This window comes from Aquarana catesbeiana, linkage group LG04, assembly GCF_042186555.1.
Source record: "Aquarana catesbeiana isolate 2022-GZ linkage group LG04, ASM4218655v1, whole genome shotgun sequence".
NCBI lineage: Eukaryota > Metazoa > Chordata > Amphibia > Anura > Ranidae > Aquarana > Aquarana catesbeiana.
In genome coordinates, this window is record NC_133327.1 from 162669200 (window position 1) to 162690061 (window position 20862).

Below are 20862 nucleotides of genomic sequence, written 5' to 3' on the forward strand. Positions count from 1 at the left end.
TCCATAGCTATACTACACTGTAGGGCACATACAGGGCAACAGGATGACATAGCCAAAGGCAACGCCTTAGCTGACAAAGCAGCAAAAGAAGCAGCATCCACACAGCCTGCAAACATACAAATGCCATTACTCTCACCAGAAATTCCTCTTTTGGATCAAACATTGCGTGATCTCCAAGCATATGCCACAGACCAAGACATCCAGCAATGGAACTCAATAGGTGTGCAGACAAACCCAGAAACTGACCTTGTCTGCCAAGAGGGGAGACCATGTATCCCTGTAGCCAGTGCACCCATTTTTATTTCACAATACCATGGGATAGGTCACAGAGGGTGGAAAGTCACATGTGAACTTTTGGATAAGGATTTTTACATTCCAGGTCTTCCCTCTCTCGTTAAGGCATATGTTTCCAGATGCATCACATGCATTCGGAATAACCCTAGCAACCCTCACAAAGCAAAACACGAACATCTGATATATCCATCTACACCATTCACTCATCTGCAGATAGATTTTACACACATGCCCAAACTAGGTAAAAGACAGGAATATTTGCTAATAATAGTGGACATGTTTTCAAGATGGATAGAATTGTTTGTAACTACAAAGGAAGATGCACAAACAGTAGTGAGGATTCTGATACAAGAAATTATCCCAAGGTGGGGTTGCCCACTGCAGATCAACTCTGACAATGGTCCTGCATTTGTGGCCAAAGTTTGTCAAGACCTGGTAAAAACACTGAAAATAGAATGGAAGTTTCATATTCCTTACCACCCCCAGAGTTCAGGTATAGTGGAAAGGATGAACAGAACCATCAAAGATAAGATCAGGAAGGCCACTGGAGGTACGTATGCAAATTGGAAGAAGGTCCTACCAGCTGTACTAGCCGAGGTAAGAATGACACCCTCTAAAAAGACAGGATACTCTCCTTTTGAAGTCTTAATGGGTAGGCCATTCCCCACCCCATGGGCCAGACAGCCACTTATGTTAGAAAGAGGGGACCTAGATCTTATTCAGGAAGAATATGTAAAAAAACTTATTGAAACTTTGGATAAAGTTGAAAGGAATGTTGCTCGCACCTCTCCTTCTTCTTCACAGGAACCTACACACCCTTTCCAGGTGGGTGACACCGTGGTGGTCCAGAGATTGAACCGCACCAAGAAACAAGAGTTTCCCTTCGGACCCCCAACCACAGTGATCGCAGTCACCCGCACAGCTATTTTGGTAGAAGGACAACAGGCCTGGATTCATGCAAGTCGCGTAAAGAAGGTCAACCAGGACCCTAAGAAGCAAGGCAAAGATAAAGCACAGAGAGGTGAAGCAGGTGATATAAATCCTCGAAAACAGAGTGAAGCAGGTGGTCAAGACTCTGAACAAGATGACGTCGCTTATTTCACCACGGACTTCTGGGAAAGCCTTGTGCCTCCTATGCTGGGCTGCCCTGATTGTGTTCCTGCCAACTTGGCTGATAACTAACTGTATTTATTATTCTGAAGATTTGGGACTCATAAAGGGTATTTGTGGGGCCTCTAACACTCTACAACAGAATAATACACATGACAGACACAAGAGAAATGAAAACTCAGAAAGTTTTACAGATAAAATGTTATTGTTGAAGTTTAAATATAGCTACGCCCAGAAATCTGGATTTGAAAAATGTTGGATATGTAGTAAACTCCATCCTAGCACTGCTAGAATCCCCTTAATGGCAGTACCTCTAAACTTCACCCCACTCCTTAATGGCACACCTCCTGTCGTCCTTACAGAAGTCATAAGAACACTTTCAAATAATACCCTTACTTTCCAAATTACTGGTAGAAGTCATTCCCCAGACTGGTGTTTTAGGCTGGGAAACTCCACAAATGGAGCTGAAGTTTGCCAACAAGCTAATATTAACTTTTCAATGACTTCAATTGAAAGCCCTTTCTTTCATACTTCAGAACCTGCCCTAAACACCACTCTAATAAACTTTCTTAACTCCAGTTCCACTTCCACAGTAGGACAATTATTGTCGAGTTTAACTTTTTCCAGTTTTTCTGATGAAATGATGACAATATTCAACAAACGATCCTTAGCTCTAGGAAACAGTATTTATATCTGTTGTGGAAAAATCTGTCACCCTTGGATCCCCACCGAACCCCAAGGATGGTGTTATCTTGCATCCCTAGTCCCCATCATGGGCGTAGTAGGAGATAGTAAGGGAGGACACCTCCTTGAAGCTAGCATGCATCCTAGGTACCCCCTCAAACACCGCAATAAAAGGGAGTTATTTCTTACAAAGGATAAGGCATGGGCTTGGTTTCCCTCATGGACTGGGTGGGGAATAGACTTAATGAAAAGGTTGAATAATTACACTGGAATCATTGATGAAATAATGGAAAAGAATTCTGATGATATTACTAAATTAAATATAGAAACTAGGGCAATTAGAAAACAATTAGAACTACACGAGTTAGCCATAGAAAGCATGAGTGCTGCCTTAACTGGGTTATGTGAAAACACAGAAGATTATGAGTGTTGTACCTGGTTTCATAACACAAGTATGGAGGTACCAGATTATTATGATATAATTGCACAACACCGGAAAGAAGTAAACAAATTACAAGATGAAGCTAGAAACATTGCTAAGACATGGGATCCTTTTGCAAACCTAAGTTCTGGGATAGGAATTTTGGCATGGATAAAGAGTGCTGCCATAACTATAATTATGATTGCTCTTTTTGTTTTGTTCCTATATGCCTGTTATAAGCTTATAATGTGCATAATTGTTAAGGCATCCCGAACCCCTGATCCTGCTGCTGCGAATAGAATTTATCTGAGTATGTATTATGATAGAAGAAAATTTACATAACTGTGAAAGATAGTGAGCCATATAAATAATGTCTCAAAGAGGGGATTGTAAAGAACATAGCACATATCATGAGGGACTCCATTTTAGTTCTAGGAAACCATTTTATGTTTCACAGGAAAATTGAGAAAACTCAAATATGAGTTTTAACTGAAACCCACATTATCTTTAAGTTGTTATCTATAGAAAACCTTCTCAAGGTTGCCTATACATTTTAGCTAGAATATGGAGTTTGGCCTAGCTCATGTTTGTTCTTGATAAGATTAGTGTGTCCTTCACCTGTTAAGAAATACATATATAGTAGAAATGATGCAAGATTTTGTCTTATAACACCAGCTAATAGTTAAATATTAACTGAACCTATTTTCATTTCAATGACATGTATAAGGTTAGTAAAACTCCTCCCATCCCTCAAACTGCATAAATACTGTCCCTTTTGACCAATACAAATTAGATGTCATTAAGTGGCTAAGCAAACCTGTCTCCTGTGTCACTTTATTGATATCTCCAGGCCTGGGGGTCAACGGAGGTCTTCCTGCATTACCTGAACCTATCTGGGTGGTCTTAGAAGCTGAAATCTCCTAACACCTTGTACTCATTTCTTAAGGAGGGGTGGTTATTAAGAAGCCCTCTCATATAATCGGAAGCTTCCATATTCTTAGGCACTCTCACAAACACTCACATCCCTTTTGGCAAACACAATGTGGGGATAAGGTCCTTGTCTCTTTAACATGGGGATAAGGTGCCTTGCAAGGGGGAGGCAGGCAAGATAACACCCCTTGCAAGCTACTCTCCCAATACGGACATGCATGTGACCTTGTATGCTACAGGAATGAACATGCTTACTGCTCTCTCTTTCCTGGCATCACTAGCTGAATGCCAGGTTCTGGTTTTAATTGTTGGAGGCACCCCACCCTTGCTCTTATTTTTATGTTAAATTTCATCTTGAAAGAGCTAAATAATACTGTTAGTCATCATATCATGGATCAGATGGACACATTGTTGGGTGGTGCTGGGGAGGAACCGGCTGTCATGATACTGTACATATTAGTACCAATAACAAAGCGAGAGGAAGATGGAGCATCCCAAAAAATGATTTCAAGAACTTAGGAGCTATATTGAAGAGAAGGACATCCAAGGCAGTATTCTCAGAAACACTGCATATTCCTCAAGCCACCCCAGAGAGGCAGTAGGAGCAGAGGGAACCTAACAAGTGGCTGAGTAACGAGTGCAGGATGGAGGGTTTTAGGTTCCCTGAGAGCTGGGCTGACTTTTCAGTCAGGTACTGGATCTATAGCAGGAACAGATTGCACCTAAATGGAGAGGGTGCAGCTATGTAGGGGGGAGAAGATGGTCAAAAAATTAGAGGATCTTTTAGACTAGGTGATTGGGGGGAGGGACTAGAGGAAACTATTCCAGCCAGTGAGCAAGGGACAGAAGGTACTATTGTGGTCAGTGTTGATAGTGAAATTGGAGAATCTAAGACCAATGCTTGTAAGCTGGCAGTAGGGATGAGCTTCGAGTTCGAGTCGAACTCATGTTCGACTCGAACATTGGCTGTTCACAAGTTCGCCGAACAGCGAGCAATTTGGGGTGTTCGTGGCAAATTCGAATGCCGCGGAACAACCTTTAAAAGTCTATGGGAGAAATCAAAAGTGCTAATTTTAAAGGCTTATATGCAAGTTATTGTCATAAAAAGTGTTTGGGGACCTGGGTCCTGCCCCAGGGGACATGGATCAATGCAAAAAAGTTTTAAAAATGGCCGTTTTTTCAGGAGCAGTGATTTTAATAATGCTTAAAGTCAAACAATAAAAGTGTAATATTCCTTTAAATTTCATAGCTGTCGTAGCTGTCTATAGTATGCCTGTAAAGGGGCGCATGTTTCCCGTGTTTAGAACAGTCTGACAGCAAAATGACATTTCAAAGGAAAAAAGTCATTTAAAACAACTCGCGGCTATTGCATTACACATAAAAGTTCATTGATAAAAACGGCATGGGAATTCCCCACAGGGGAACCCCGAACCAAAATTTTAAAAAAAAAATGACGTGGGGGTCCCCTTAAATTCCATACCAGGCCCTTCAGGTCTGGTATGGATATTAAGGGGAACCCCGGCCAAAATTTTAAAAAAAAATGACGTGTGGGTCCCCCTAAATTCCATACCAGACCCTTCAGGTCTCTTCTTCTCTTCTTCATCTTTTTCTTCATCTTCTTCTCTTCTTCATCTTCTTCTCTGGGCATCAGAGGGGGGCGGGGTTCTTAAATAACGGGGGTGGGGCCACCCGGTGACCCCGCCTCCCTCTGACGAACGGTGACTTGACGGGACTTCCCTGTGATGTCACGGGGAATGCCACAGGGAAGTCCCGTCATGTCCCGTGCATCAGAGGGGGGCGGGGTCACCGGGTGCCCCCCGTTATTTAAGAACCATCAGAAGAGGAGACACATCACACAGCGGGAGCCTCCCACCATGCCAGCATAGGTGCGGAGCGGCCCGGAGAAGAAGATGAAGAAGAGAAGAAGAGAAGAAGTTGAAGAAGAAAATGAAGAAGAGAAGAAGATGAAGAGAAGAGCGGGAGCCTCCCATCATGCCATGGGTGAGGAGCGGCCCGAGGAGAAGAAGATAAAACAAAAAAAAAAAAAAAAAAAAAAAAAAAAAAATTAAATTATTAAAAAAAAAAAAAAAAAAAAATTATCTCAAAAAAAAAAAATAAAAAAAAAAAAAAAAAAAAAAAAAACAAAAATAAAAAAAAAAAAACAAAAAAAAAAACAAAAAAACAAAAAAAAAAAAAAAAAAAAAAAAAAAAAAAAAAAAAAATAAAAACACTAACGCGAGACAGATTTTCACACAGGGGGCTTCCAGATTCCGATAAGCCCTCCGCCCGCAGACCCCCACAACCACCGGCCAGGGTTGTGGGGATGAGGCCCTTGTCCTCATCAACATGGGGTCAAGGTGTTTTGGGGGGCTACCCCAAAGCACCCTCCCAATGTTGAGGGCATGTGGCCTGGTACGGTTCAGGAGGGGGGCGCTCTCTCGCCCCCCCTCTTTTCCTGTGGCCTTCCAGGTTGCGTGCTCGGATAACAGTCTGGTATGGATTCTTGGGGGACCCCACACCGTTTTTTTTATTTTGGCGCAGGGTTCCCCTTAAAATCCATACCAGATCTGAAGGGTCTGGTATGGAATTTAGGGGGACCCCCACGTCATTTTTTTAAAAATTTTGGCTGGGGTTCCCCTTAATATCCATACCAGACCTGAAGGGCCTGGTATGGAATTTAGGGGGACCCCCACGTCGTTTTTTTTTAAATTTTGGTTCGGGGTTCCCCTGTGGGGAATTCCCATGCCGTTTTTATCAATGAACTTTTATGTGTATTGTCGGACCGGCAATGCAATAGCCGCGAGTAGTTTTAAATGACTTTTTTCCTTTGAAATGTCATTTTGCTGTCAGACTGTTCTAAACACGGGAAACATGCGCCCCTTTACAGGCATACTATAGACACCCCCAGCTATGAAATTTAAAGGGATATTACACTTTTATTGTTTGACTTTAAGCATTATTAAAATCACTGCTCCTGAAAAAACGGCCATTTTTAAAACTTCTTTTTGCATTGATTCATGTCCCCTGGGGCAGGACCCAGGCCCCCAAACACTTTTTATGACAATAACTTGCATATAAGCCTTTAAAATTAGCACTTTTGATTATTCATGTTCGTGTCCCATAGACTTTAACGGTGTTTGCGTGTTCGAACTAACTTTTTTCCTGTTCGCATGTTCTGGTGCGAACCGAACAGGGGGGTGTTCGGCTCATCCCTAGCTGGCAGAAACCTACTACAGCCTCAGAACAAACAAGAATAAACTAACCTACACTGGAACTAAATTTAAAGGCATGTTCACAAGTTCCAGAAGCTTGATGAATAAAATAAAAGAATTGGAACTACTAATACATGAGGAGGATTTTGACTTCATGGGATTGTCAGAGACCTGGTTTGGCAGCTCATATGTCTGACTAAGGGGTCCTGTGTGATTCTGAAATGTTGCACTTGCTTGTTCTTGATGTGATCATTCTTCAATAAAGAAATGTTTGGACATCATTTTAAAATCTGTAGCATGCCGGCAAATATCTACACTTGTCTCATGTCACTACACACTATAAATTGAATGTTTGCATTAGGAGGGATGTGCTGAGCCGGCACCCACTCTACCAGTCCAGTGTACCTCTGTTACCTCCCTCCCAGTAACACAATGGGGTCCCGTCGAGCACATAGCATGGACCTCATGCTTTCTCTCACTTAACTCTTTCCCTCCCGTACCCCGTGACCGGCCATAGATGTCCATAACGTGGGTTTGGCTCTGGTTGCCATTGGATACCAACCACTCAGGAAGGAGCCTGACAATTACCCCCATCGCTACCAGGGAAACCTGGTCCTGGTACGGTTGCCAGGTCCTTACCAGGTACCACGCTTAACCACTGGTTGCTTGCAGCTTGTTTTTTTGCTTGGTTACAGACCCAGGTTCTTTTGGGATACTCCAGAACCAACATGCACCTCTTTGAACAACTTCAGACAAGGCTCATAACAGTTAATGTAGTTTCACTGGAGAGATGCAACTTAACAGTTCAATATGAACAATGTCCTTTCCCTAATCCTGACTAGAATAATGTAGTGGTCCAGGCATACCTCCATAAGGTGAGAGTCCATAACAATATTTTCCATGGCTTCAATGTCTTTCAAAAACCCCCTGTTTCTTTGGTAGCACCAATGACTTGGCTCACAGGTGATGCTGGAACTCACTGGACCCACTGAAACCTGCCTTTTTGTACCTCAGCTGTCCCCCTTTTGTATAGCACAATTGGGCTGGCTAGGACCAAAAACCAGGAACTAACCAAAAAGCACTTAACCCTTTCCCCAGTCGGAGCCGGCTGCTGGCTCACATACTTCAACCTGCTCACATATGTACATAGTGCAGGACCCAGACATTGAAAAAATAGAATCTCCTCTAGGTGGGATATTTGGAAAGGGATAAATAGCGCAATGAGGTATGAGAGTAGTGTAAAAAGTATATAATTTTTTATGAAGAAACATAGGTTTAAAATAACAAGCACATATATACACTGTACATATCACAAAATATAATGAATTAATACTGGACAGGACTAATCATATAATAACATTACAAAAAAAGACAGCTAGTAAATCGCAAAGATCTGTTGCATTGGAGGTGAGCACAACAGAAAAGACCCAACGCGTTTCAAAAATGCTATTTCTTCATCAGGGGTGTATGCAATTTCATCGCAGAACCTACAACCGTCTGCAATTTAAACAAAATACACACATATTAGATACATAATATTGATTAAACACAAGCTAATTGGTACGTGTGTGATCACATCGTACTTTGTGTTTTAGTGTGTTTAGACACTGACCGTATGAACTGTGTAGTACTAGAGTGGATTTTCTGTCCAGATTTTGACGTTTAAAAGCAGTTTAAATGTTGCAGCTGTCAGCCTGTGGGGCCCAAAGCCTGACGGGGTGAGTAAATGCACCAACGCAGATAGATGGGTCCAATGGTGGCACGAGGGGAAACATGGGCAGAGTCCCACACAAAGGACAAACCAGGCCGGCCCTCCGAAATGTATCCCTTACTGAAAAAAAAAAAAGGGGGAGAGGGACAGAGAAAGGACCGGTATTAAATGGATTGCTAGAGTTGTAAACTCCCCCCACACACTCACATAAGACCACCCACTGTAAAAAGTTTGCATATACATGAAGGAAGGTGCGCGTACATCCAAATAGGTGCATGCACACAAACATGCATACGTGCATGTCTAACAGATGCACATGTGTGCATCTACACAGTTGAAAAGCAGCTTAGTGGAGTGGTCTACCCACCATAGAAACATCCCCTCTGTAATACATATCAGGGGAAGATGAGCGTGCGTGCATCCATGCGCATACAGGCACGCAACCATGCATGCACACATGCATATGTGCATGCATGTGCATCCAAACAGTTTGAATAATACGTTTAATGCCTATGTAAATGTAAAGGAATATAACTTGCCTTGGGGCGATCGGAGTGAAGAGGGAGGAAAGGATACCAGAGCCAAGGCAAACGAGGATCTATACCTCCACAGATCCCTGAATCAGGAGACCAAAGGTGGCGCCCAAGAGGTTAATCTGTAACAGTGAACAGAAGGTAGGACATCAAAGGGCAGCAATTAATAGTCCTGGGGGCGCATCAGGCATCATAACTGAGCGCTATCAAAGTAAGGACATGGAGACTGTAAAGAGTATCCAGGGTGCAGGAGCAAGGAGGTATTACCTGATACTTGTACGGGCTCTATGTCGATGGATCCTCACCAGTATCCACCCTCACAGCGAGCAGACATCAGCTGGAGGGTGGAGGGATTTGAAATAGCCTGAGTGATTGGAAATAGACCAATCACTGCATGCCTATGAGGGGCGGGGCTAGCCGGGAACGTCCCCCGGGACGGCAGCGCGCAGACGGCGCCTCCAGACAGCACCAGGGGGTGTGTGGTGGATGACGCACTGCTACCAGAGGCTGCAGTGACGTCAAGCCCTGGAATACCCTGTGTGACAGGGAAAGCCTAGTGAGTCAAGCTGCATCGCCGTGCGTTGTCCAGGACCCAGGAGTGCGCTAAGTACGGCATGCAAAGTTTAGAAGTGTCTTATGTACATGGTGCAGGGTTCAGGAATGCACTATGTACAGGGTGCAGAGTTCAGAAAGTGAGAGAGAAAGCTGTTTGATTCTGATCATCTTACAGTTGACGACTTAAGTTTGTTTTCTATTTTGACAAATATTTTGGATAGAGATGGGCCGAACACCCCCCTGGTTCGGTTTGAGCCAGAACTCTCTAACATCGCAAAAGTCCCAATTTTGAAGGCTTATATGCAAGTTACTGACCGTAAAAAGGGTATGGGTGCTAAAAAAGGCCAACACAGCTGAGCTGTGGGAAGTGAGCCAGGAGATAAAAGCACCACAATCTGATGGAATAGGGTGGCTGCTCTCTACTGTTCCATGATGGCTGTCTCTGGAGGACATCCTGCCTCATTGGTGTTGTGCCTCCCCCTCACTTTCCTCCTCTTCTCTATCTGGCACCAAAGTCACGTCAGTAATCTCATCATCATCATCATCCCCTCCTCCTCATCATTACTGGAGCCAACTTGGCACTACACTGCAGCTGGGGGAACATGACTGCCAATGTGTTGTTTATCAGTGTTCTCCCCTCTCTGTAGGCTCATGTTACTCCCTTCCTCTACTTCAGAACCAACATCAGAATCAATAAATATTTGTGCATTCTAAAGAAGCAAGTGGCTGATGCTGTGTTCATATAATTAAGCTGACTCCATGCATGATGTTGGGGCTATGGCAGGAGCAGGGCTGGACTGGGACAAAAATTTGGCCCTGGACTTCACCCAGAGCGGCCCACTTTCATTTTGCAAACGTGCACAAAAACAGTATGTAAAACTATAAGCAGTTGCACAATATGGATACTTATTGAGTTTGGGATGGATTTGAGGGAAGCAGTGCGGCCTTTGTATGGGCCATCAGAGCGACCTGAGGGAAAAGTGACACCTTGCCCCCCGGTAGGGTGACCACATTTCCAGACTCCCATTCAGGGACAATTTTGCCAAGGACCAGGGGGAAATGTAGTCTCAGGGTTGACGGACAATTCAGCGGTGGGGGTGATTTGTCGAGTGAATGGATGGTGCTGGCAATGAAAACATCCTGACACCATGCTTAATATGGTGTCAGGATGATCAAATCACGTTATTTCTATTACTACATTGTAATATATAATGAAATAGTTCAACTCACCAGAATGCAGAATCAGTGGGAACCATTGCTTGTTACCAGATGAAGCATGTCATTTGCCACCACCACCTGCCACCAGATGCAGGGTGTCACTTTCCACCATCGCCTCCCACCAGATGCTGCATGTCACTTGCCAGTGTTGCTTGCCACCACATGCAGTGTGTCACATGCCATGTCGTCTGCTGCCAGAGAGAGGGCAGGGAGAGAGGGAGCAGAGAGAGAGAAAGAGAGAGAGAGAGAGAGAGGAGGGGGCAGAGAGAGAGCAGAGAGAGAGAGAAGGGGCAGAGAGAGGGGGACAGGGAGAGAGAGGGGGGGACAGGGAGAGAGAGAGGGAGCAGGGAGAGAGAGATAGGGGGGACAGGGAGAGAGAGGGGGGCAAGGAGAGAGAGAAAGGGAGAGAGAAAGTGGAAGGGGCAGAGAGAGAGAAAAAATTGAGGGGGCATAGAGAGAGAGAGGGACAGGGAGAGAGAGAGAGAGAGAGAGAGAGAGAGAGGGGGGACAGGCAGAGAAAAAGGGGGACAGGGAGAGAGAGAGAGGAGGGACAGGGAGAGAGAGAGGGGGAGGAGGACAGGCAGAGAGAGAGGGGGGCAGGGAGAGAGAGAGGGGGGGACATGGAGAGAGAGAGAGGGGGTAGGGGGACAGGCAGAGAGAGAGGGGGCAGGGAGAGAGAGAGGGGGGACAGGGAGAGAGAGAGGGGGGGACAGGGAGAGAGAGAGGGGCAGGGGGGAGAGAGAGGACATGGACCAGAGAGGGGGGACAGGGAGAGAGAGAGAGAGAGAGGGGGGGACAGGGAGAGAGAGAGGGGGGGCAAGGAGAGAGAAAGAGGGACAGAGAGAGAGAGAGAGGGGGGGGCAGGGAGAGAGAGAGAGGGGGGACAGGGAGAAAGAGGGACAGAGAGAGAGAGGGGGACAGGGAGAGAGCGAGATAGAGAGAGAGAGGGGGACAGGGAGAGAGAGAGGGACAGAGAGAGAGAGGGGGGACAGGAAGAGATAGGTGGGCAGAGGGGGGACAGGGAGAGAGAGGGGGAACAGGGAAAGAGAGGGAGGGGCCAGGGAGAGAGAGAGGGGGACAGGGAGAGAGAGGGGGCAGGGAGAGAGAGGGGGACAGGAAGAGAGAAAGGGGGGACAGGGAGAGAGAGGGGGTAGGGATAGAGAGAGAGGGGGACAGGGAGAGAGAGAGAGAGAGAGGGGACAGGGAGAGAGAGAGGAGGGGCAGGGAGAGAGAGAGGAGGGGCAGGGAGAGAGGGGGGGCAGGGAGAGGGGGGGGCAGGGAGAGAGAGGGGGACAGGGAGAGAGAGAGAGAGGGAGACAGGGAGAGAGAGAGGGGGGCAGGGAGAGAGAGAGGGGACAGGGAGAGAGAGAGGGGACAGGGAGAGAGAGAGGGGAGGCAGGGAGAGAGAGGGGGACAGGGAGAGAGGGGGGGACAGGGAGAGAGAGAGGGGACAGGGAGAGAGAGAGGGGAGGCAGGGAGAGAGAGAGGGGAACAGGGAGAGAGAGAGGGGAGGCAGGGAGAGAAAGGAGGACAGAGAGAGAGGGAGGGGGACAGGGAGAGAGAGAGGGGACAGGGAGAGAGAGAGAGAGAGAGAGAGAGAGAGAGAGGGGGGACAGGGAGAGAGAGGGGGGACAGGGAGAGAGAGGGGGACAGGGAGAGAGAGGGGGACAGGGAGAGAGAGAAAGGGGAGGGGGCAGAGAGAGGGGTCCAGGTCTGGTCAGTGCTCAGCTCACTCACTTGACAGGGAGAGAGAGGGGGGAAGAGAGAGAGAGGGGGGACAGGGAGAGAGAGGGGGGACAGGGAGAGAGAGAGAGGGGGCCGGGAGAGAGAGAGGGGGCAGGAAGAGAGAGAGGGGGGCCAGGGAGAGAGAGATGGGGACAGGGAGAGAGAGATGGGGACAGGGAGAGAGAGAGGGGGGACAGGGAGAGAGAGAGGGGGGACAGGTAGAGAGAGAGGGGGGCAAGGAGAGAGAGAGGGGGGCAGGGAGAGAGAGAGGGGGGCCAGGGAGAGAGAGGGGGCCAGGGAGAGAGAGAGGGGGAAAGGGAGAGAGAGAGAGGGGAAAACAGGGAGAGAGAGAGGGGAACAGGGAGAGAGAGAGGGGAGGGGGCAGAGAGAGTGGTCTGGGTCTGGTCAGTGACAGTGTTCAGCTTACTCACTTGAATGGTGCAGGAGGGGCTTTAATGTGGCTGTTGACTACATGTTTAATCTTCCCATTCCTCTTGCTCTTCATCGATGTAACGCACAGGCAGGGAGAGGGGGGCGGAAAGCGGTGTGTGTCACAAGCTGGCTCATTCACAGCTGAACAGAGCAGTGTGCAAACCCCCTCTTCTAGGCAGCTGTACCAAGCCGCTTCCCACACACTGACACCAATGATGTTCCAGAGGATGCAGCGGTCGTCGGAGGACTTCTGTCCCCGCCCACCAGGGTGACCTTTTCAGACACCTATTGCAGCGGCAGAGCCTATCGACTCTGTGCAACAGGTGGTGGGCGGGCCGGAAACAGAAGCAGTAAAACACTGAAGCACCATCCCGACCCAGTCCACTCCTGAATTGCCGCCTCGGTCCCATGGTAGGGCCAGCCCTGGGCAGTGCAGCAGTGCTCAAAATAATGGCTGCATGGGCCGCGCATCCGTTATTTTGACAGGCTGCCACTGATACTGGCCCACTGAGCCATCAGCCCACCGATGCAGAATAAGCTTCTCTGGCAGCTGTGGTGGACTGCGCACTAGTGTCAGCTTGGGTCATAGAGGATGAGGACATGAGGATGATTTAGTAAGCCAGTCCACCATCTCCTCTGCATGCTGTGGCTGGATAGCATGGGCAACATCACTAAACAAAGACAAATGTGCCCTGCCTGAGGACAGACCACATCCAAATTTGCCTGTGGACACAGAGGCTGCTGGCCCCCTCATAGTGGCATGGGAACGTATGCCTCTCCTTGTTGGCCTTACAGAAATGATGGGGAAGGTTATTACCCAAGGTTAATAGAAACTGGGTAATGTGTGATTGGATGCACTTTATTGAATGAAAAGTGGTGTTTGGTGCACTTTTAAATTGAGGACTGATGCTGACAGGAATGAAAAACTATAAAAAAAATAAAAAATAAAAAAAGGGACAACACCAGTATTGCAGTCAGAAAAACTGTGGCTGACAATTTTAAAAAAAGGGGCAGGCAGAGGACAAAAAACAAAAAAACACACATAGCAGCCAAAAAAATGGTATACAGCATTGTATACAGCACTGAGGCTTGGTTCACACCTAAACCAGCCACGGATCACACAGCAATGCTGTCTGTCCCATTCCCTGTTTCAGGGATGAATCAGGGCAGAATCTTTGCCTGAATTCGGCCCTGAAATGGAGGAAAAGACGCACAGCGTTTCTGTCCAGTGCACTCCGCAAACCATGGGTAGACTGCTGTGCACCTGTGATGCAGCCAAATTGCAGCTCAGCAGTGTGAAAGTGCTCTAAGTGTCATGCTTCCTTCCCCATACCTAACCCACAATAACCCTTTCCTGCCAGTGTCATTAGTACAAGGTCAGTGCATATTTTTAGCACCGATCACTATAATAATGTCACTGGTTCCCAAAAAAGTGTAAAAAATGTCATTTAGGTGTCCGATCTGTCCGCTGCAATGTCGCAGTCCCGCTAAAAATCTCTGATCACTGTCATTGCTAGTAAAAAAAAATAAAAATAAATACAAATGCCATAACTCTATCCCCTAAGTAGTAGATGCTATAACTTTTGCGCAAACCAAGCAATAGACACTTTTTTGGGATTTCTTTTACCAAAAATATGTAGCAGAATACAAATTGGTCTAAATTGATGAAGAAATTAGATTTTTTACATTTTTTTAGTGGGTGTGTTTTATAGCAGAAAATAAAAATATTGTTTTTATTTTAAAAATGTCGGTCTTTTTTTGTTTATAGCGCAAAGATTAAAACCCGCAGATCAAATACAACCAAAAGAAAGCTATATTTTAAAGAGCAAGAACTAGATTCTTAGGGGAGTTACATAAATGGCTTTAACAATACTTGACAAAAGGATTGTTTGTTAAGTAAAATTCTAATATGAAGTGCTTACAATCAATACATACATGTAAACAAATTGTCAATCAGCTTCTCACTCATCAGGTGCTTAGTCTCTGTGCTTGTTTGTTGAGGCAGACATCTGGTAAGCTCTAGCTCCCTCTTTTGGTTAGCTCTCAAGATCCTTGCTGTTCCATGCACATACAAGAGGCAACAATAATTTTCTCAGCCTCCTGGGGAGAATAAAGCAGCTCACCCCCCTTGGCTGGGCCAAGCAGAGAAACTGGGATTTGAGGAGATCAATTGTAGTCCCTACAACTGCCCTAGTTCTCTTCAAGGATATATTATAGCAGTGTTCAGCTGCATCTTAAGGGTGTTTGACCAGATTTATGAGCCAGGGAAGTTGTCCATCATCTGCATCCACTAGGACAAAAAAAATTAGACAATCAATTTAAACATATTATGGGCACATTTTAACCCCTCAAAAATTAGCTCCTTCTCTGCTACTTGGTTTAGATGTGGAGAAGGCATTTGACATGGTTCATTGGGGTTACATTGCAGAAACCCTCAAGAAGTTTGGATTTTCCGGCTTCATTCATGAGTAAAGTAATGAACCATGAGGAGAAAAAATTAAATTATCCAAACTGTTGCCAACATCCTGAATTATATTTATGGAAGGAACCCTCACAGAAAGAGAAAGAGGGAACACTTGTACCCCCCGGTACAGAGGGACTTTGAAGGCGAACATTCACAATATTATTATAAAAACATATTTATTTCGAAAAATTGCTAAAAAAAATGATACTAAAAACATGATAATGATCTGTATATAACATTGGTATACATCACAATTTGCATATATTTTGTTTTCTAACATTTCAAACTGAATGCTATTTTCTCCATAATCCTAACATGTTTCAGGACGATGTTCCTTCTTCAGAGGCATTTTATAGGAGAAAGAGATGGATGTATTCTGAAAAACAGGCAAAAGCAGATTTACCATAGGCAATTTATTCAATATGACCACTGCAGCATACCAAGGGCATCCGATCTACATACCAGTATTAATGTTTAAAGATGTATGTAATATAGCAGTATGTATACAAAGAATATATTTTTCTTAAGAGTTTGTTGTAGACCTCTGCCGCCAAATGTCCATCAAAAAGATGATGGGCCCCGTCCATGCCCAGAGAAGCCCCCACAAAGGTCCCACAACAGGACGACCACCACAGCGAAACCCGAAAGGGGATGTTGAAATAGCTCAAATTGTAAACAATGCTCAATAAAGTGGGGTTACATAAGAAATGAAAAATCAATAATGAAAAATCAAAAAAAGGGAAGAAAACATCCACAAGTGAGCAGAACTCCCCTCTCCCAGTATTTTAAAAAACCCTCTTGATTTGGAGGCATTCTTGATATACACGTGCAAAATGATTGATATGGAGGGAAACATTTTTATGTAAATCACAAGCCCAAAAGAGGAGGAAGAAAAAAGACTTCTCATCCTGCCCTTAAACACCATATTGAAGATGCTGACCCAAATAGCTCAGGGGAAAGAGATGAAATAAGGAATAATAGATACAATAAAAATAATAATACAAGTTCATAGAGCCAAGAGCGCCTAGAGCGGACTTTAAAGGCCACACAGCGCCTGCGCAATGCATGCAAACATCTGGTGGTTCACATCAGAGTATATTGCTGACACCAGACGTTTGCATGCATTGTGCAGGCACCGTGCGGCCTTTAAAGTCCGCTCTAGGCGCTCTTGGTGGGGCAGACTGATGCCTGATTGAAGGAACAATGCCCTCACCACTCTAAAGGTAAGCACAAGTACTAATCAAGCCTATGAACTTTTATTATTATTTTTATTCTATCTATTATTCCTTATTTCATCTCTTTCCCCTGAGCTATTTGGGTCTGCATCTTCAATATGGTATTTAAGGGCAGGATGAGAAGTCTTTTTTTTTCCTCCTCTTTTGGGCTTGTGCTTTACATAAAAATGTTTCCCTCCATATCAATCATTTTGTAGGTGTATATCACATTCAAGAATGCCTCCAAATCAAGAGGGTTTTTTAAAATACTGGGAGAGGGGAGATCTGCTCACTTGTGGGTTTTCTTCCCTTTTTTTGATTTTTCATTATTGATTTTTCATTTCTTATGTAACCCCACTTTATTGAGCATTGTTTACAATTTGAGCTATTTCAACATCCCCTTAGGGTTCCTTTCGGTTTTGCTGTGGTGGTCATCCTGTTGTGGGACCTTTGTGAGTAGGAATGAGCCGAACACCCCTCTGTTCAGTTTGCACCAGAACTTGCGAACAGGCAAAAAATTTGTTTGAACACGCGAACACCATTAAAGTCTATGGGACACGAACATGAATAATCAAAAGTGCTAATTTTAAAGGCTTATATGCAAGTTATTGTCATAAAAAGTGTTTGGGGACCTGGGTCCTGCCCCGGGGACAAGGATGAATGCAAAAAAAAGTTTTAAAACGGACGTTTTTTCGGGAGCAATGATTTTAATAATGCTTAAAGTGAAACAATAAAAGTGTAATATCCCTTTAAATTTTGTACCTGGGGGGTGTCTATAGTATGCCTGTAAAGGGGCGCATGTTTCCCGTGTTTAGAATTTAAAACTACTCGCGGCTATTAATGAATTGCCGGTCCGACAATACACATAAAAGTTCATTGATAAAAACGGCATGGGAATTCCCCACAGGGGAACCCCGAACCAAAATTTAAAAAAAAAAAATGACGAGGGGGGTCCCCATGAATTCCATACCAAGCACTTCAGGTCTGGTATGGATATTAAGGGGAACCCTGGACAATTTTTTTTAAAAAAATGGTATGGGGTCCCCCTCAAAATCTATACCAGACCCTTATCTGAGCATGCAACCTGGCAAGCCGCAGGAAAAGGGGGGGCGAAAGAGCGGCCCCCCTCCTGAACCATACCAGGCCACATGCCCTCAACATTGGGAGGGTGCTTTGGGGTAGCCCTCCAAAACACCTTGTCCCCATGTTGATGAGGACAAGGGCCTCATCCCCACAACCCTGGCCGGTAGTTGTGGGGGTCTGCGGGCGGGGGGCTTATCGGACTCTGGAAGCCCCCTTTAACAAGGGGACCCCCAGATCCCGGCCCTCTCCCCTGTGTGAAATGGTAAGGGGGTACTTTACCTACCATTTCACAAAAAAACTGTCAAAAATGTTAAAAATGACAAGAGACAGTTTTTGACAATTCCTTTATTTAAATGCTTCTTCTTTGTTCTTTCTTCTTTCTTCTATCTTCCTTAAGTTTCTTCCTCCATCTTCTTCTTCTTCTGGGTCTTCTGGCTCTTCTGGTTCTTCCTCCGGTGTTCTCGTCCGGCATCTTCCTCCACGGCGTCGGCGTCTTCTTCCCTTCTTCTCCTCGGGCCGCTCCGCATCCATGATGGCATGGAGGGAGGCTCCCACTGTGTGACGCTTCTCTCTTCATCTTCTTCTCTTCATCTTCTTGTCTTCATCTTCTTTTCGGGCCACCCGGTGACCCCGCCCCCTCTGACGCACGATGACTTGACGAGACTTCCCTGTGGCCCCGCCCCCCCTTATTTAAGAACCGTCAGAAGAGGAGAAGCATCACACAGCGGGAGCCTCCCTCCATGCCATCATGGATGCGGAGCTGCCAGAGGAGAAGAAGGGAAGAAGACGCCGCGGAGGAAGATGCCGGACGAGAACACCGGAGGAAGAACCAGAAGAACCAGAAGAAGATGGAGGAAGAAACCGAAGGAAGATAGAAGAAAGAAGGAAGAAGATAGAAGAAAGAAGGAAGAAGAAGCATTTAAATAAAGGAATTGTCAAAAACTGTCTCTTGTCATTTTTAACATTTTTGACAGTTTTTTAATGAAATGGTAGGGGTACTTGTACCCCCTTACCATTTCACACAGGGGGAGGGTCAGGCTCTGGGGGTCCCCTTGTTAAAGGGGGCTTCCAGATTCCGATAAGCCCTCCGCCCGCAGACCCCCACAACCACCGGCCAGGGTTGTGGGGATGAGGCCCTTGTCCTCATCAACATGGGGACAAGGTGTTTTGGGGGGATACCCCAAAGCACCCTCCCAATGTTTAGGGCATGTGGCCTGGTACGGTTCAGGAGGGGGGGCGATCTCTCGTCCCCCCCTCTTTTCCTGTGGCCTGCCAGGTTGCGTGCTCGGATAAGGATCTGGTATGGATTTTTGGGGGGACCCCACATCATTTTTTTTTTTAATTTTGGCGCGGGGTTCCCCATAAAATCCCTACCAGACCTGAAGGGTCTGGTATAGATTTTGAAGGGGACCCCACGCCATTTTTTTTAAAAATTTTGTCTGGGGTTCCCCTTAATATCCATACCAGACCTGAAGGGCCTGGCATGGAATTTAGGGGGACCCCCACATCATTTTTTTTTTTTTTAATTTTGGTTCGGGGTTCCCCTGTGGGGAATTCCCTTGCCGTTTTTATCAATGAACTTTTATGTGTATTGTCGGACCGGCAATTCATTAATAGCCGCGAGTAGTTTAAATAGCTTTTTTTCCTTTGAAATGTCATTTTGCTGTCAGACTGTTCTAAACACGGGAAACATGCACCCCTTTACAGGCATACTATAGACACCCCCCAGGTACGAAATTTAAAGGGATATTACACTTTTATTGTTTCACTTTAAGCATTATTAAAATCACTGCTCCCGGAAAAACTGACATTTTTAAAACGTTTTTTTTGCATTGATCCATGTCCCCTGGGGCAGGACCCAGGTCCCCAAACACTTTTTATGACAATACCATGAATATAAGCCTTTAAAATTAGCACTTGTGATTTCTCCCATAGACTTTTAAAGGGTGTTCCGCGGCATTCGAATTTGCCGTGAACACCCCAAATTGTTCGCTGTTCGGCGAACTTGCGAATAGCCGATGTTCGAGTTGAACATGAGTTCGACTTGAACTCGAAGCTCATCCCTATTTGTGAGGGCTTCTCTGGGCACGGATGGGGCCCATCATCTTTTTGATGGACATTTTGCGGCAGAGGTCTACAACAAACTCTTAAGAAAAATATATTCTTTGTATACATACTGCTATATTACATACATCTTTAAACATTAATACTGGTATGTAGATTAGATGCCCTCGGTATGCTGCAGTGGTCATATTGAATTAATTGCCTATGGTAAATCTGTTTTTGCCTGTTTTTCAGAATACATCCATCTCTTTCTCCTATAAGACGCCTCTGAAGAAGGGACAACATCCTGAAACATGTTAGGTTTATGGAGAAAATAGGATTCAGTTTGAAATGTTAGAAAACAAAATATATGCAAATTGTGATGTATACCAATGTTATGTACAGATCATTATCATGTGTTTAGTATCATGTTTTTTAAGCAATTTTTCTAAATAAATATGTTTTTATAATAATATTGTTCCAAGTGTTCCCTCTTTCTCTTTCTGTGAGGGTTCCTTCCATAAATGCCGGCTTCATTCATGAAGCCATAATGTCCCTTTACATGGTACCATCGACTAAGGTATTCATGCCAGGAAACATTTCAAGTCGTTTTACATTATCCAATGGAACCAGACAAGTTTGTCCCTTATCGCCTATCATTTTTTCATTAATAATCAAACCCCTTGCGGAGATCATCAGAACTAATCACAAAATTAATGGTATTAAAATTGGACAAATAGAACATGAACTGGGTCTATTCACAGATGACATCATATTAACACTCTTGTCCCCTGATACCTCTCTGAGTGAAGTTAAGAATACTTTAGAGGCCTTTGGAGTAGTATCCTATTATAAAATAAATCCCAGTAAATGCTATGCCTTGCCAATGAATATTCCACCAGATCAAGTTGACAATTTACAACAAAAATATATGTACAACTGGAATAATCCATCTATCTCATACTTGGGGATCCATCTCACTTACCCCATAACTAAGCCTTATGAGGTCAATTACCCTACTTTATTAGAACAAATCACAAATCACAGACCTCCAATCCATCCAAAAAAATCATTTATCCTGGATCGGTAGAATAACGGCATTCAAGATGCAAACACTACCGAAAATGTTTTATTACTTCCGATCCCTTCCAATCCCAATACCTGAAAATTTTTTTAATCAAGTCAACTTGAAACTAAACAACTTGGGAGGGACTCCAAGATGGCCGCGTAAGC